The sequence below is a fragment of the Marmota monax genome, unplaced genomic scaffold, assembly GCF_021218885.2.
Source record: "Marmota monax isolate L192 unplaced genomic scaffold, Marmota_monax_Labrador192_F-V1.1 WCK01_AAM20220418_F8-fsc00356, whole genome shotgun sequence".
Taxonomy (NCBI): domain Eukaryota; kingdom Metazoa; phylum Chordata; class Mammalia; order Rodentia; family Sciuridae; genus Marmota; species Marmota monax.
Window position 1 is genome coordinate 254243 of NW_026694682.1, and position 18429 is coordinate 272671.

Here is an 18429-nt window from a genome sequence, read left to right on the forward strand (position 1 = left end):
AGGTGAATGTCCCCATGGAATTCCATTAGAAAACCAAATAAAATGCAGAAGGTGTAGATGGATGGACGGAGAGCTTGAGAGACAATGAGGACCACAGAGGTTGGGATTCTGGGGAGGTGAAACTGCTCAGAGAATGACCTGCAGCTGCTTGTTTTGAGGTCGCTGTCAATTCTGTGAACAGAAAACACACACACACACACAGAGCTTTGCCCAGGCCATGGGGCACTGCCTGGGGCCTGAGAAACCATCAGAGCTTCACAAGTTTCATGAGGCTTATGGGATGACAACTGGAGACCTGAGAGGTCTCAAAAATATGGCTGGCTCATAAAGAAAATGGCAATTATGTCATCTGCAGGAAAACGGGTAGAACTTGAGACCATTATGTTAAGTAAAATAAGCCAAAGTCAATGGTTGTATAAAGAAGAAAAAAAAAGGTAAAGGCTAATCAAATAGAAAACAGAGAGAGACAGGCAGAGCTGAGGCAGGGCATGAGGGGGTGGATATAAGGAGGAGGGGATGTGCAGGGGAGGCACACTGGCCAAATTACATTGGTCTGTTGCGTGCGTGTACTAATATGTAACAGCCAATCCCACCACTGTGAACACCCAGAACGCACCAGGAACAAAGGGAAAAATATGGACGAGTTTTGCCCTGGTATATTCGCCAAATTCTGCAACTATCCAAGAGAGAAAGCTAAAGTTCCAAGCAGAGGATGTGGGACAGTTTAGGGTTCTGAGGAGATAAATATTAGAATTTAGGACCAGCCAGAGAAAGGGATCTCAGTGAACTTTCCAGAGACTCGAGGGAGAAAGCCTGAAGATTTATGCCCCAGTATTAAAAAAAAGAAGAAAGAAAAACCCAACCAGAGGCACACAGAGCCTTGCCAGACCACAGCAGTCAGGGCTCAGCTCTACACCTGAATGACTCAGGTGATCAGCTCCCGCTCCACCTGCCCAACTATAATGTAAGTCTGATTGGTATCTTTAAGGAAATACAAGGAAGATGGTGAGACAAATGAAAGAATAAGGAATTTCAGCTGAGAACTGGAATCTATTTTTGAAGAACCGAATAGAAATTCTAGAATTCCAAAATCCAACATCTGATGTTATCAGCTCAGTATCTGACATCAGTAACTCAACAAACTTTTTACCAGCAATTTCAACACAGAAGAGCCAATGCGAAATGTTCAAACAAGATCATTTTTAAATGAAAAATACACCAAACAGCATAAAGACCCAGAGGAATAGTTAGAATATGTATCTTATATGAAGTCCCATGAGAAATTTAAAAAAAATTGGAAAAGAAGATGGCTAAGAATTTTCCAGAATGGATAAAGAATATTTGCTCACTTATACATAGAAATATACATAAAATCTCAATGAGATGCAGACAGGACAAGTATTGAAAGAAAAAGCAAAAAAAAAATTAAAAATAAAAATATTCAAAGAAATGGCACTAAGAAGCCAGATGCAGTGGTGTATGCCTGTAATTCCAGGATCTGGGAAGCTGAGACAGGAGGCTCATGAGTTCAAAGCCAGCCTCAGAAACAGCTAGGTGCAAAGCAACTCATTGAGACCCTGTGTCTAAGTAAAATACAAAATAGGGCTGCGGATAGGGCTCAGTGGTCAAGTGCCCCTGAGTTCAATCCCCCCCCTTAAAAAATGACACTAAGATTTATATGTGACTTCTCACAGAGTTGACAGAAGCCACAACACAATGGAATACTCACTGTTAAAGTCCTAAAATGACATACTCTCCAACCTAGAAATACATGCACACCAAAACTAGTCCTTAAAAATGAAAGCAATATACAGGCATTTCAGACAAACAAAAACAAGAGTTTGTGGCCGCTGGGCCTGCCTTAAAAGAAACATGGAAGGTATTTATTCAATAAAAGGACAACAGTCTAAGGTGGAAATACAGACACTTAAGAAGGAAAGACTAACAGAAAAGGTAAAAACATTGGCAAATATAAATGAAAATTGACTATGAAATAACATAATATTAACATATTGTGGGGGTTGAGATATATATAAAATTAAAATGCATGTAGACAACAAGAAGTAAGGTTGGGAGGGAGAAAATGAAGATGAAATATTCTAAGGTCTTGCATTAGTCAGAGATTAGTGAACATCATAGTTTGTATTAGAGCATAAGGAAGTCAAGTGTGCACAAGTAATCACTAAAAGAACAGTAAAAGAGCATATATCCATGAAATTAATACAGGGGCAAAAATAAAATAATCAAAATATTTTTTTCCTCCAAAAGGTGGTATGACCAGGCGCTGTGGTACACGCCTGTATCCCAGCGGCTCAGGAGGCTGAGGCAGGAGGATAGCAAGTTCAGAGCCAGCCTCAGCAAAAGCAAGGTGGTAAGCAAATCAGTGAGACCTTGTCTCTAAGTAAAATACAAAAAAGGACTGGGGATGTGGCCCAGTGGTTAAGCACTCCTGAGTTCAATCTCCGATACCAAAAAAAAAAAAAAAAAAAAAGTGGTATGAAAGAAAAGAAAAGGTAGATAAAACAAACAGGTCAAATGTGGGGGGGATATGGCAATTGGTAGATATGCAATCAAATACCACAATAGTTACAATAAATGTAAATGGACAAAACACTAAATATATATTAAATATAAAATTAAATCTACAAAGATTATGAAAGTGGATTTTGAAGATCCAGCTATATACTGCATATAAGAGGCACTCTAAATATAAGGACTGACAGAATGGCAATTATCAATAACACAAGCAACAATAAATGTTGGTGAGGATGTAGGGGAAAGGCACACTCTTACATGCTGGTGGGACTGCAAATTGGTGCAACCACTATGGAAAGCAGTATGGAGATTCCTCAGAAAACTTTCATGGAACCACCATTTTTAAAAAATATATATTTATTTTATTTTTAGTTGTAGGTGGACATAATATCTTTATTTCATTTTTATATAATGCTGAGATTTGAACATTATATAAAATGTTCTTGTGCTAGGCAAGTGCTCTACCACTGAGCCACAACCCCAGCCCCATGGAACCACCATTTGACCCAGCTATCCCACTCCTTGATTTATACCCAAAGGATTTTAAATCTGCATGCTATAGTGACATAGCCACATCAATGTTTATAGTAGCTCAATTCACAATAACTAAGCTATGAAACCAACCTAGGTGCTGTTCAACAGATGAATGGATAAAGAAAATGTGGAATATATGCACAGTGGAATATTACTCAGCCTTAAAGAAGAATGAAATCATGGCATTTGCTGGTAAATGGATGGAGCTGGAGACTATCATGCTAAGCAAAATAAGCAAATTCCAAAGAACCAAAGGCCAAATGTTTTCTCTGATATGCAGATGCTAATTCACTATAAGGTCAGAGGACTAGGGAAGAATAAAAACACTTTGGATTAGACAGAAGGAAGTAAAGGGAGGGGAGGGGGTATAGGGATAGGAATGAATGATAGGCTAGAATGAATTGGACATTATGACCTATGTGCATATGTGATTACATGACCTGTGTAATCTTACATCATGTGCAACCAGAAGAATGAGAAGTCATACTCCATTTGTGTGTGTGTGTGTGTGTGTATCAGAATGGAAGATATCCAAAGACTAGACAAATGAAAATTGGTGTAGATAGCCAGATAGAAGAGAAAGCAGACTTTAAGGCAAAAACAAGACTAAAGATAAAGATGTTTCATAAAGAGATCAGTTCACCAAAGACCTACCACAATTCTAAATGTATAAGAATGCAAAAACATGGTTTTAAAATATTTAAGGCAAAAAAATTGACAGAATTAAGAGAAACAACAAATCCAAATTCTTAGTGGGACAGTTTAATACATATGTAATAGTGGATCCAATAAAATCAGAAAGGAAAGAGAAGAGCTAAAAAACAGAACAAATGAACTAATTGGCAAATATAGAGCACTGCATGATTCCTTCCGTATAATGTTCAAACACAGGAAAAGTGATGCCATTACAAATTGTGACAGAGGGGGACAAAAGCAGTTGTCAGAAGTGGCATGAGGGAGAGTTTCTGGAGTGAAGTAATGAGTGTTCTAGAATGTTCTATTTCTTGACCTGGGTGGTAATTAGGTGGGTGTATTCTCTTAGAGATGACTCATCAAACTGCTATAATTCCTTTTTAAAATTTATTGAGCATACTTGTGTAATTAGAATACCACATATAACAAAACAATGTTATCTACATATATCAAGATGAAAATTGAAGTGTGTTGGACAGAAACAGAACACTGAAGGAGGTTAGAATTTTTTGTAAGTTATAAAAACACTACATATTTAAATGGACCTACCTATACAAGCAGTAAAGGCATAACTCCTGAACAGGAAGGGTAGATGCCAATCTTATTAAAATAGTTATCTCTGGGGAAGTAGAGAAGGAGGTTTGCAAAAGATATCTCGACTGTGTCTGTAAACTTTTATTTTTTTAAACATTCCTAAGTAAATATGGCAGCATGCCATCACTTATTAGATTCAGCTGGAGGGAACATAGTTATTTGTTGCAATTGTCTGCATAAAATATTTCATGATTTTTTAAATTTTAAAAATTGTCAGTGTGTTCTCATGGCCTCAGACATTCTGAAATAACAATTTTTTTAATGACAAATGTTACTAGGATAAACATCCTTATCTTAAATCTTTGTGGTCTCTCTAATTTCTTTGGAGACATTCTTAGGTTATTTGGATTATTAAGTCAAAGTCATGATTATTTTTTAAAGGTTCTAAAAGTGACGGCCACCCTAGCACCGTTACCCTCAACCCTTATGGGAGAGTAGAGACCACAAGGAATCTTCCTGTCTGGCCCTGGAGTACAGTCAGATCCACTCTCTTCAGACGCTGTGACTAAAAGGCCCGACCAGCACAACTGCAGAGGAGGGAAAGTTTATCCGATGGCTCACGTTTTCAGAGGTCTTAGTCCACAGGAGGCTGGCTCCATTCCTGGGGCTCTAGGTGAGACTGAATATGGTGGTGGGAGGGGGTGTTGGAGGGAAGCAGCTCACATGATGATCAAGGAGCACGAGACCCCACTGGCCAGATACAGGAATAAGTGTCCCCAGCCATCACCCCATTGCCCACCTCCTCCAGCCACACCCTAGCTCTTCAGTTACCACTCAGTTAATCCCCATCAGGGGAATAATTCACTGGGTTAAGACACTCACAACCCAATCATTTCTCCTCTGAACCTTCCTGCATTGTCTCACTTATGAGCTTTTGGGGGACACCACATCTAAACCACAACAGACGCCCATGTCCAGTCTAGCCTGTGCCCTCCCTTAAACCTTGTAGCTAATCTTCACATGATCTTCATAAAAAAGTCTTCTTCATAATCTTCACCGTAATCTTCATGGTAAAGGTTCTACTGAAGGTTCTAGAAGGGCCAGGTAAGCTCACCTCCCGAGGACTCAGATTGCCTGAGACAGTGAGCCACGGTCATAGGGGACCTCCCAAGGCAGCAAGGCAGGAGGTGCTGCCATGGTTGTCCCTAACTTTAATGTGAGAGAGAGCAAGATCCAGGGCCTCGGTTGGTCTGAGGAGAGCATGTCAGGTAGAGTGCTGCTCCTCATGTGGTTTTCTGTCCCCGGATGGTCATGGTGTCCCTGGGGCTCCTTTCCCTTCCACCGTGTCATTTCAGGACATTGCAGCTGAGGAATACTGCTTCGCCTTCCCTGAATTCAGTTGAAAGGAAGCCAGGGATTGCTATTAGAGTTTTTTCTCCTTCTACTCCCCTAGATCCTGGTTACTACTTAAACCCCCAGAAAGCTTGAAACACGGGTGTTCTGAGCCATTCTGCCCCTGCCTCATACCCCACCCTTGAAAGCTATGCACTATTTAAAGTGTTGCTCCTCTGTACCTGTCCTGTGAAGCCTAAGGAGGCTCTCCAGGGACAGTAACCCTAGGTCAAAATCTCATGGGTGATTGGGGGGCAGTGACACACGCCAGGAATCCCAGAAGCTCTGGAGACTGAGGTAGGAGGATCCCGAGTTCAAAGCCAATCTCAACAAAGGCGAGGCGCTAAGCAATTCAGTGAGGTCCTGTCTCTAAATAAAATACAAAATAGGGCTGGGGATGTGGCTCAGTGTTCAAGTGCCCCTGAGTTCAATCCCAGGTACCCCCCAAGAAATCAAAAACAAAAAAATGTCATGGGTGAGCTGTGCTCAAGTCTGCTCCATACAGAGCAGGAGACGTGTGGTGGGAAAGCCAGTCAGCTCTGTGGGTTAACTCAGTCTGCATTGAGTGGGCAATGACAGTGGGGGACAGCCTCAGTGGTGCAGTTAGGGCAGGACTGTAGGAGCCTTAGGCTGCAGCCTGGAAATGAGCCCATGGCTGCCAACTCTCAATTAGACATGGACTCTCATCTCCATTTTAAGAGGGCCTCCCAAAGGCCTTTCTGCCGCAGTCTGGCTGGGCACAATCAGGAGCCACTTGTCAAAAGAAACGAACTTTATTTTTAGAACCACACACGCCAAACAAAACAGCCTCTCAGGAAAAACCCTCAGAGCCTCAACTGCCACCACCGGCTTCCCACAAGCCTCTCTCTCCCACACAAGCTTCTCTCCACCTCCCACAATCCTCCTGCTCTTGAGGCCGATTGGCTGGGTCACGTGGGCGGAGCCAAAAAAGTCCCCAATGAGCAGCTCCGTGGTCTGAAAGGGCAGGGAAACAGTCCAATGAGCATCACCGCAGAGGAGCCAATCAGCTAGATGTTGCTGGGGCCGAGGAGCCAATCAGCTAGATGTTGCTGGGGCCGCTGTGAGCCAATCATCAGCCAGCAGCTGGAAGTTTGCTGGCAGCTGGAAGTTTGCTGGGGCCCCTTTGGCTGTGGCTCTCAACATCTCCCCCTCTCTGTTTAAACAACAAGCATGTGGCTTAGGGACCGTGCCTGTTAGGCAGTCCAATTCAACATATGGTCCTTACCCGTCATCGGATGAACTGACCTCTAGGCGTCAGCCTCCTGTCTTAGGTTGGTACCACTGCAATTGGATCATACCCATCACTGACTACCGGTCCAGCATACAGCCATACTTGTGGATAGGCCTTTGCACCTGTGGGGGGGGGGTGAGGTTCTTTGCCTCACCTCTGTTGGCCCCCAAATTTTTGACCATCACTAGTAGAGGAGGATGCAAAATGCCATGACATTAAGCCAATTGAGGGCTCCTTTGAAAAATTGTACCACCGGTGACACCATCAGCAAAAATACTCCAGCACTACCACAATTCGCTGTACCAACCGATAGTTCACAATGCATACAGGTGAGCTCACAATGTGTCCAGGCAAGTTCTGCAAGCAGTTCAGTGATGGCTATTGTAGAAGCTGTAGATTGGTTTATCTTTGACTTCACTAGCACTGGGATGAAGATAGGAATTCTGGCAATAATGGCTAAAGAAAAAATTATGTAACATTACAGAAGGCACTAAAAGAAAACAATTTTCTTAGCAAATTACATTATCTTTAAGAGAATTATTAAATATAATGAAAAGGAAAGGTGAAAGTAAACAAACAGATCTGTTAACCTTCTTTTTTGTTTACATATTAAAACAATCCTCAACAGTTGTTTACCCAATTTAAATTAAACCATATAAATCACGTGAAAAAAAAATATTTGGATCCATTTTATCATGAGCGCTCATCATATATGATATATGGACATATGTACATTCAAACATATAACACAAAACACAAGTGTGCACACATAATATAATACATACAACACATAACATTATAGTAAAGGCCTTATAACTTTTTACAGGTGAAATCTCCATTGCAATGTTTAAAAACTCTATAGTCAAAAAATAGAACTGATCAGCAAAACATTAACCTAGGTCTGTATGAGCTCAAAAAACCAAATAGAACTTCATGATATGGCAAAGGGCAATAATAAAATAGATATTGAAAAAAGCATCCTGGTTCTGTTGCAGATGTAAGAATAGCCAAACTGGAGTTTTGGATATCAGTTGTTATGGATTTGAGCCAAATCATCTTCTTTTTGGTCTGTAGAAATCGCTTTAGTTAATCTTTCTGGAATCCAAATCGGCTGCTGTTCTCCCTGTGGAAACACATAAACAGACCCCCGACTCCAGACAATCACTGGGTCAGGACCTTGGTTAATCTCTCTGGAATCCAAATCGGCTGCTGTTCTCCCTGTGGAAACACACAAACAGACCCCCGACTCCAGACAATTACTGGGTCAGGACCTTTCCATTGTCCTGTTAGAATATCCTTCCAAAGTACCTTGGGCTTATGCACATTTTTTGGACACATATGCCTTTCCGCAGCACTAAGTCCTGATGAATCCAAATTTAAAAAGTTTAGAGTAAAAAGGGTTATTTTAAGTTTATCTTTGGGGAATATATACCCCTTCCTAATTCCTTCTTTTTGCTTTAATAAGTACATTTTAATAGTTTGATGAGCTCTTTCAACTATGCCTTGTCCCTGTGGATTGTATGGGATTCCTGTTATATGAGTAATGCCAAATGTTGAGCAAAATTGTTTAAAAGAGGTAGAAGTATAACCAGGGGCATTATCTGTTTTTAACTGTTTTGGAACACCCACAGTGGCAAAATTTTGTAAGCAATGAGCTATAACATCTTTAGTTTTTTTTCCAGCATGAAGGGAGCCCATCAAAAATCCAGAAGAAGTATCAACTGTAACATGCAAATATTTTAATTTTCCAAATTCTGGCAAGTGTGTGACGTCCATCTGCCAAATATGGTTAGGTATCAATCCTCTAGGATTGACTCCAAGATTAACTTGTGGTAAAAAGGTCACACAATTTTGACATTGTTTTATTATTTGTCTAGCTTGTTCCTTAGTTATTTTAAAATGCTTTTGTAAAGTATTAGCATTGACATGGAACTTTTTATGAAAATTTATAGCTTCTTCTAGTGTAGAGAAAATATGTATGTCATGTGTAGTTTTATCTGCTAAATCATTGCCCAAACTAAGGGCTCCAGGTAATCCTGTATGTGCCCTGATATGTCCTATAAAGAATGGATCTTTTCTGTCCCAGATTAGACTTTGTATAGTGGAAAGCAAAGAGAAAACAGTAGAAGAAGGGGAAATCCTACCAGCATCTTCAAGAGATACTATAGCATTAACTACATACTGACTATCAGAAAATAAATTAAATACAGAATCTTTAAACATCACAAAAGCTTGTAAAACTGCATTAAGCTCTACCTTTTGAGCTGATTGTTTGGGTACTAAAAATGTAAAAGTTTGATCAGGGGTAACTACTGCTGCTGTACCATTATTTGACCCATCAGTGAATATATTTGGAGCATTCATGATAGGTGTTTTTCTTGTCATTTTTGGAAAAATTACAGGATGCAATGACCAAAAAGACAATAAAGGATTAGATGGTAAGTGGTTATCAAATGAAACATTAGATTTGCACATGATTATTGCCCAAGTATTTAACTCATTAGCTAACTCATCAATTTGATTCATAGTATATGGAGTAATAATTTTATTGGGAGAAATTCCAAACACTCCCTTTGCTGCTTTTATTCCTTTGAGTATTAATTGTCCTACAGCCTCAGGATACCTAGTAAGAATAGTGTTAGGAGAATAAGATAAATGTATCCATAATAATGGACCTTCTTGCCAAAATACTCCTGTAGGAATATTTTTTGTTGGTAGTACAATAAATAATAAAGGCAAACTTATATCAATTCTATCCAAATGCATATTTTCCATATATGTTTCAATGATTTTTAATGCCTTTCTTGCTTCAGGCGTTAACATTCGGGGTGAATTTGGATCTGATGGACCTTTTAGGATATCAAATAAAGGTCCCAACTCTCCTGTTGGTATACCTAAATAAGGCCTTATCCAATTTATGTCTCCTAATAACTTTTGAAAGTCATTAAGTGATTTGAGTTGATCTACTAGTATTTGAATTTTTGGTGGACGGACCATGGTTGAGGATAATAGAACTCCTAAATAATTAATTGGAAAATTTAATTGTACTTTATCTATTGCTATCTCTAGATTATAATTTTTTAATAAGTTTGTAAGTGTGGCATAACATTCTAGCAATGTGTTTTTATCTTTGTGTGCTAATAATACATCATCCATATAGTGAAATATTTGTAGTTCAGGATTTTGATTTCTAAGTGGCTGGATTACTTTGTTAACATAAATTTGACACATAGTTGGGCTGTTAGCCATCCCTTGAGGGAGTACTTTCCATTCATATCTCTGATCAGGACCTTCATGATTCAGTGCAGGGATAGTAAATGCAAAACGTGGACTATCCTCAGGATGAATTGGAATTGAAAAAAAAACAATCTTTAATATCTATAACTAAAACATACCAGGTTTTTGGCAAAGCAGACAACTGAGGAATCCCTGATTGAGCAGGTCCCATAATAACCATCTCATTATTAATGGCTCTTAAATCTTGCAATAATCTCCATTTACCAGATTTCTTTTTGATGACAAAAATGGGAGTATTATGGGGAGATACAGAAGGTTGTATATGTCCTTCTGCTAATTGTTGTTTGACCAGGTCATGGGCTGCTTGTATCTTTTCTTTAGTCAGGGGCCACTGAGGAACCCATACTGGTCTTTCTGATTTCCAAGTAATTTTTATTGTCTCAGTGGCCCTTTCTGAAAATCCAACCCATGTCTGTCTGTTCCTTGATCTATTTGTATTGGTGCTGCTATACCTTGTTCTTGTTTTTCTAATCTTTTTCCTTTCCTAAAACCTTGTCTAGTCATAATAGTGGGTGCATTTTGGTTGATGTTATTTGTTAATGTCAAACCTAATTGATCTAGGACATCTCGTCCCCATAAATTTATAGGAAGATGATCCAATACATATGGCTGTATAGTTCCTTCACATCCTTCAGGATCCTTCCAATCTAATACCATTGCACTTCTATGGGGATTAGTTGCCACTCCTAGGCCTCGAAGCGTTTGAGTGGCTTGTTGTAATGGCCAATGTTTTGGCCATTCTTGACGAGAGATGATGCTAAGGTCTGCACCTGTATCCAGTAGCCCATTAAATTCATGTCCTTGAATATTTAGTTTTAGCATGGGGCGAGAATCTAAATTTAAAGAAAGCATAGCCCAATCTACACCTGTGGAGCCTAATCCCTTGGAACCTCTTTCTACAGTACGACTGGAAAATTTATCATGTAGGCTGGGTATTATTAGTAACTGTGCTATTCTATCTCCTGGTGAAATTACTGATATACCCTTTGGAGAACAGGCTATAATTTTTATTTCACCTTCGTAATCGGGATCAATTACCCCAGGACTTATCATAAGTCCTTTTAGAGTAGAAGAGCTGCGTCCCAATAATAAGCCTACTGTTCCTTTGGGAAGAGGTCCTTCCACCCCTGTGGGAATGATTTGAACTCCCATCTCTGGAGTTAGTACTGCTCTGGCGGAGGCGCAGATGTCCAACCCTGTGCTCCCTCTGGTTTGTCTGATGAGGGATCTGATGGACAATGTGTCCTGGGCACTACCCTGATGGGGTTGCTGGGTTCCTCCAGTGCTCCGTATATTTGTGGTTTGGGGCCCTGGAGCATTGGGCCCCCCTGTCCATTTTTTGGCAATGGAGCCCGATGCCTTTCTCCACGATATCGTGGATAAACACCTGGTCCTTGTTCGTTTTTTGATAATGGAGTACCCTCTATGGTGGTTTGAGAACGGCATTCATTAGCCCAATGTCTCCCTCTACGGCATCGTGGGCAAATACCTGGTATTCTACTCCTTTGATACCTAGTTTTGTTAAACCCTCCTCCAATGGGGCAATTCCTTTTAAAATGTCCTGTTTGTTCACAATTGTAGCATGTTCTTGGCCTGGCATCTAAAGCCTGTTTTACTGCAGCTGCCACAATTTGCCCTTGTTCATTAATGTCTCTGGCATCTAAAGCCTGTTTTACTGCAGCTGCCACGACTTGCTCTTGTTCATTAATGTCTCTACATAATTTAATATATGTGTTTAAATCTTCATGTTTCCATGGTCTAATGATATCTCTGCACCAACGATTCGCTTGCTCATAAGCCAGGTGTTTTAGTAATGGCATTGCTTGTTCTGTATTCCCAAAAACTCTGGTAGCTGTTTGAATAAGCCTATCTACAAATTCAGCATAAGGTTCATTAGCTCCTTGTATTACCTTAGATAATTGACCTTGTAAACCTCCATGTCCTTATAAAGTCTTCCATGCCTTAATTGCATCTGCAGCAATTTGTGCGTATACGCCAGGATCATATGCAATTTGTTGCTGCTGATCCTCATAAGGTCCCTTTCCTAACATCATATCTAGATTTCTCTGAGGATAACCAGCTGCTGCATTTCGCCTAGCCGTCTCCTTGCAAAATTCCTCATTGGCAACCTTCCATAACAGGTATTGTCCTCCATTTAGCACAGCTTTACACATATTAGCCCAATCTGCTGGCATCATGTTCAAGTTGTTAATGGATTCGACCATGCTTACAGTGAAGGGTGCTTGAGGACCATAGGTTGTTACAGCCTCTTTTAGCTGCTTCACTGTTTTGAAATTTAAAACTTGGTAAAATCGCTGCCCTCCTGCCTCAAATACAGGGCATGTTAATATTTGAGATCTTGTCTCAGGATCCCAACTATCAACTGCGGGGGTTGGGGGCCTCCCAGCATATGGAGGTGGTGCTGTTGGTTGGACACTTACGCCCTCTGGTGATAGAAAGGTGTTAGTAGCAGTCTCCTGTAGAGGTGGTGCTGTTGGTTGGACACTTACACCCTCTGGTGATAGAAAGGTGTTAGTAGCAGTCTCCTGTTGTAACTTTCCCCCTGATGGCTTTTTCTGTTTTACACTTTCTTTCTCTGTCTGACTAGCTTGAGAGGCCTTCTCTTTTACTTGAATCTTTTCCTCTGTCTGACTAACTTGAGAGACCTTCTCTTTTACTTGAATCATTATGTCTTCTCCTTCCTCTACCATTGCCTGAACTGAAGGCTTTGGACTAAGCAAACAAGATACGAATGTCCACAATGGCAATGTGCCAACTGGCAGAGTCCCTGGGCTTTTCTTTTCTATTCTTTTTAAATCTTCACCATGATGGTTCCATTGTGATATATTCAACAACTCCTCCTTAAAAAGCCATGGGCTACATTTTTGTATTGTATCAACGTATGCCCTGACTGCTCTTGATTTTACTGGGATGCCTCCTTCCTCTAACAATTTACTTAACACTCTTTCAGTTTGTTTTTTACTAATTTCTGATCCCATATTTCTACTATAATACAACCCAACAAGATGACGCCAAACAAAACCGAGACAGAATGAAATAAAAAGGGAACAACAAAAAGTCATTATAGCCTTTCTATCCTCCTGACATGGGCATCCGTCCTTTCTCCCTATCTGTTCCTCAGACGTAAATAGTTTTTCCTCAGATGTGAGCGGTTTTTCTTCCGTCTCACTCATCTCCAGGGACAGGCAACTTAAAACAAAAGTGAAGCAAAATAAAAGAGGAATCTTAAAATGGCTACCCATCCTCTCGCCCTGCCCTCAGGGGCGAGCAGTTTCACTTACCCTCAGTCGCTCCCCGTGCAGGCCACCAAATGCCGCAGTCTGGCTGGGCACAATCAGGAGCCACTTGTCAAAAGAAACGAACTTTATTTTTAGAACCACACACGCCAAACAAAACAGCCTCTCAGGAAAAACCCTCAGAGCCTCAACTGCCACCACCGGCTTCCCACAAGCCTCTCTCTCCCACACAAGCTTCTCTCCACCTCCCACAATCCTCCTGCTCTTGAGGCCGATTGGCTGGGTCACGTGGGCGGAGCCAAAAAAGTCCCCCAATGAGCAGCTCCGTGGTCTGAAAGGGCAGGGAAACAGTCCAATGAGCATCACCGCAGAGGAGCCAATCAGCTAGATGTTGCTGGGGCCGAGGAGCCAATCAGCTAGATGTTGCTGGGGCCGCTGTGAGCCAATCATCAGCCAGCAGCTGGAAGTTTGCTGGCAGCTGGAAGTTTGCTGGGGCCCCTTTGGCTGTGGCTCTCAACATCTCCCCCTCTCTGTTTAAACAACAAGCATGTGGCTTAGGGACCGTGCCTGTTAGGCAGTCCAATTCAACATATGGTCCTTACCCGTCATCGGATGAACTGACCTCTAGGCGTCAGCCTCCTGTCTTAGGTTGGTACCACTGCAATTGGATCATACCCATCACTGACTACCGGTCCAGCATACAGCCATACTTGTGGATAGGCCTTTGCACCTGTGGGGGGGGTGAGGTTCTTTGCCTCACCTCTGTTGGCCCCCAAATTTTTGACCATCACTAGTAGAGGAGGATGCAAAATGCCATGACATTAAGCCAATTGAGGGCTCCTTTGAAAAATTGTACCACCGGTGACACCATCAGCAAAAATACTCCAGCACTACCACAATTCGCTGTACCAACCGATAGTTCACAATGCATACAGGTGAGCTCACAATGTGTCCAGGCAAGTTCTGCAAGCAGTTCAGTGATGGCTATTGTAGAAGCTGTAGATTGGTTTTATCTTTGACTTCACTAGCACTGGGATGAAGATAGGAATTCTGGCAATAATGGCTAAAGAAAAAATTATGTAACATTACAGAAGGCACTAAAAGAAAACAATTTTCTTAGCAAATTACATTATCTTTAAGAGAATTATTAAATATAATGAAAAGGAAAGGTGAAAGTAAACAAACAGATCTGTTAACCTTCTTTTTTGTTTACATATTAAAACAATCCTCAACAGTTGTTTACCCAATTTAAATTAAACCATATAAATCACGTGAAAAAAAAATATTTGGATCCATTTTATCATGAGCGCTCATCATATATGATATATGGACATACGTACATTCAAACATATAACACAAAACACAAGTGTGCACACATAATATAATACATACAACACATAACATTATAGTAAAGGCCTTATAACTTTTTACAGGTGAAATCTCCATTGCAATGTTTAAAAACTCTATAGTCAAAAAATAGAACTGATCAGCAAAACATTAACCTAGGTCTGTATGAGCTCAAAAAACAAATAGAACTTCATGATATGGCAAAGGGCAATAATAAAATAGATATTGAAAAAAGCATCCTGGTTCTGTTGCAGATGTAAGAATAGCCAAACTGGAGTTTTGGATATCAGTTGTTATGGATTTGAGCCAAATCATCTTCTTTTTGGTCTGTAGAAATCGCTTTAGTTAATCTTTCTGGAATCCAAATCGGCTGCTGTTCTCCCTGTGGAAACACATAAACAGACCCCCGACTCCAGACAATCACTGGGTCAGGACCTTGGTTAATCTCTCTGGAATCCAAATCGGCTGCTGTTCTCCCTGTGGAAACACACAAACAGACCCCCGACTCCAGACAATTACTGGGTCAGGACCTTTCCATTGTCCTGTTAGAATATCCTTCCAAAGTACCTTGGGCTTATGCACATTTTTTGGACACATATGCCTTTCCGCAGCACTAAGTCCTGATGAATCCAAATTTAAAAAGTTTAGAGTAAAAAGGGTTATTTTAAGTTTATCTTTGGGGAATATATACCCCTTCCTAATTCCTTCTTTTTGCTTTAATAAGTACATTTTAATAGTTTGATGAGCTCTTTCAACTATGCCTTGTCCCTGTGGATTGTATGGGATTCCTGTTATATGAGTAATGCCAAATGTTGAGCAAAATTGTTTAAAAGAGGTAGAAGTATAACCAGGGGCATTATCTGTTTTTAACTGTTTTGGAACACCCACAGTGGCAAAATTTTGTAAGCAATGAGCTATAACATCTTTAGTTTTTTTTCCAGCATGAAGGGAGCCCATCAAAAATCCAGAAGAAGTATCAACTGTAACATGCAAATATTTTAATTTTCCAAATTCTGGCAAGTGTGTGACGTCCATCTGCCAAATATGGTTAGGTATCAATCCTCTAGGATTGACTCCAAGATTAACTTGTGGTAAAAAGGTCACACAATTTTGACATTGTTTTATTATTTGTCTAGCTTGTTCCTTAGTTATTTTAAAATGCTTTTGTAAAGTATTAGCATTGACATGGAACTTTTTATGAAAATTTATAGCTTCTTCTAGTGTAGAGAAAATATGTATGTCATGTGTAGTTTTATCTGCTAAATCATTGCCCAAACTAAGGGCTCCAGGTAATCCTGTATGTGCCCTGATATGTCCTATAAAGAATGGATCTTTTCTGTCCCAGATTAGACTTTGTATAGTGGAAAGCAAAGAGAAAACAGTAGAAGAAGGGGAAATCCTACCAGCATCTTCAAGAGATACTATAGCATTAACTACATACTGACTATCAGAAAATAAATTAAATACAGAATCTTTAAACATCACAAAAGCTTGTAAAACTGCATTAAGCTCTACCTTTTGAGCTGATTGTTTGGGTACTAAAAATGTAAAAGTTTGATCAGGGGTAACTACTGCTGCTGTACCATTATTTGACCCATCAGTGAATATATTTGGAGCATTCATGATAGGTGTTTTTCTTGTCATTTTTGGAAAAATTACAGGATGCAATGACCAAAAAGACAATAAAGGATTAGATGGTAAGTGGTTATCAAATGAAACATTAGATTTGCACATGATTATTGCCCAAGTATTTAACTCATTAGCTAACTCATCAATTTGATTCATAGTATATGGAGTAATAATTTTATTGGGAGAAATTCCAAACACTCCCTTTGCTGCTTTTATTCCTTTGAGTATTAATTGTCCTACAGCCTCAGGATACCTAGTAAGAATAGTGTTAGGAGAATAAGATAAATGTATCCATAATAATGGACCTTCTTGCCAAAATACTCCTGTAGGAATATTTTTTGTTGGTAGTACAATAAATAATAAAGGCAAACTTATATCAATTCTATCCAAATGCATATTTTCCATATATGTTTCAATGATTTTTAATGCCTTTCTTGCTTCAGGCGTTAACATTCGGGGTGAATTTGGATCTGATGGACCTTTTAGGATATCAAATAAAGGTCCCAACTCTCCTGTTGGTATACCTAAATAAGGCCTTATCCAATTTATGTCTCCTAATAACTTTTGAAAGTCATTAAGTGATTTGAGTTGATCTACTAGTATTTGAATTTTTGGTGGACGGACCATGGTTGAGGATAATAGAACTCCTAAATAATTAATTGGAAAATTTAATTGTACTTTATCTATTGCTATCTCTAGATTATAATTTTTTAATAAGTTTGTAAGTGTGGCATAACATTCTAGCAATGTGTTTTTATCTTTGTGTGCTAATAATACATCATCCATATAGTGAAATATTTGTAGTTCAGGATTTTGATTTCTAAGTGGCTGGATTACTTTGTTAACATAAATTTGACACATAGTTGGGCTGTTAGCCATCCCTTGAGGGAGTACTTTCCATTCATATCTCTGATCAGGACCTTCATGATTCAGTGCAGGGATAGTAAATGCAAAACGTGGACTATCCTCAGGATGAATTGGAATTGAAAAAAAAACAATCTTTAATATCTATAACTAAAACATACCAGGTTTTTGGCAAAGCAGACAACTGAGGAATCCCTGATTGAGCAGGTCCCATAATAACCATCTCATTATTAATGGCTCTTAAATCTTGCAATAATCTCCATTTACCAGATTTCTTTTTGATGACAAAAATGGGAGTATTATGGGGAGATACAGAAGGTTGTATATGTCCTTCTGCTAATTGTTGTTTGACCAGGTCATGGGCTGCTTGTATCTTTTCTTTAGTCAGGGGCCACTGAGGAACCCATACTGGTCTTTCTGATTTCCAAGTAATTTTTATTGTCTCAGTGGCCCTTTCTGAAAATCCAACCCATGTCTGTCTGTTCCTTGATCTATTTGTATTGGTGCTGCTATACCTTGTTCTTGTTTTTCTAATCTTTTTCCTTTCCTAAAACCTTGTCTAGTCATAATAGTGGGTGCATTTTGGTTGATGTTATTTGTTAATGTCAAACCTAATTGATCTAGGACATCTCGTCCCCATAAATTTATAGGAAGATGATCCAATACATATGGCTGTATAGTTCCTTCACATCCTTCAGGATCCTTCCAATCTAATACCATTGCACTTCTATGGGGATTAGTTGCCACTCCTAGGCCTCGAAGCGTTTGAGTGGCTTGTTGTAATGGCCAATGTTTTGGCCATTCTTGACGAGAGATGATGCTAAGGTCTGCACCTGTATCCAGTAGCCCATTAAATTCATGTCCTTGAATATTTAGTTTTAGCATGGGGCGAGAATCTAAATTTAAAGAAAGCATAGCCCAATCTACACCTGTGGAGCCTAATCCCTTGGAACCTCTTTCTACAGTACGACTGGAAAATTTATCATGTAGGCTGGGTATTATTAGTAACTGTGCTATTCTATCTCCTGGTGAAATTACTGATATACCCTTTGGAGAACAGGCTATAATTTTTATTTCACCTTCGTAATCGGGATC